Raw genomic sequence first — 1302 nt, 5'->3', positions numbered from 1 at the left:
ATATATATATATATACACATACATACATACATACATATATATATATTTTATATATATATATATATATATATATATATAATATATATATATGTATATATATATATTTATACATACATATATATTATATATATATATATGTATGTATATATATATATGTATATATATTACATATGATATTATAATATGTAATATAATACATATACATATCTATATATATACACATACACACACACTCACACACTTGTTTATAAATGCATGCTTAGTAGAAATGAAAGAAAACAAGGTTATTCACAGAGATAGAGACAGAAACAGTGAGATATAATGATTGAAATAGCTGGATAGATAGATAAAGAGAGAGAGAGAGTGGGGAGAAAGAGAGAGAGAGGGGGTGAGAGTGTAGGGAGAAAGAGAGAAAGGGGAGAAGGAGAGAGGGGAGAAAGAGAGAGGGGGAGAGAGAGAATGAAAGAGAGAAAGAGTGAGACAGAGAAAAAGATTAAAGAATTATATACTTTGAATAAATTCTGTAACATGATTCCTTCCTTTCAATGGGCATTTTTTCTTAGTGCAGAACTCCAAATGGCATTATCTAATAACATCCTTAATTTATGTTTTAATGGCAGAAAAATATGATTTTTCTGTCTCTGTGACTACACATATATTATTAATTCAATTCAATATTAGCTCAATTCTATTTTATAAGTAGAACCAAGATTTACGCCTACATGGGAATATAATTATATTATTCCATACAAAAATGTCTTTTATTTTTAATGAATTCTGAAAAAGAACAAATATCCAAAAGAAAAATAAGGAACAAAAGGAAGAATTAATTTAATTTTTTTATCTTTCTACTTGTTCCAGTCATTGGACTGCAGCCATACTTGGGTACCCTTTTGAAATTGACCCTGGTACTTGTATTTCAAATGTGGTACTTATTCTATCATACCCTTCTGCCAAACTGCTAAGTTATGGGATGCACAGGAATGGCTGTGTGGTAAGTAGCTTGCTTACCAACCATATGGTTCGGGGTTCAGTCCCACTGTGTGGCACCTTCGGCAAGTGTCTTCTACTATAGCCTTGGGCCGACCAAAGCCTTGTGAGTGGATTTGGTAGATGGAAACTGAAAGACGCCCATCATTAGTCGATCAAATCGACCCCAGGACTTATTCTTTGGAAGCCTAGTACTTATTCTATCGGTCTCTTTTTGCCAAACCGCTAAGTTACGGGGACGTAAACACACCAGCATCGGTTGTCAAGCGATGGTGGGGGGACAAACACAGACACACAAACACACATACATAC

Source organism: Octopus bimaculoides, chromosome 9 (genome assembly GCF_001194135.2).
Source record: "Octopus bimaculoides isolate UCB-OBI-ISO-001 chromosome 9, ASM119413v2, whole genome shotgun sequence".
Classification (NCBI taxonomy): domain Eukaryota; kingdom Metazoa; phylum Mollusca; class Cephalopoda; order Octopoda; family Octopodidae; genus Octopus; species Octopus bimaculoides.
This window is presented reverse-complemented; position numbering follows the sequence as displayed.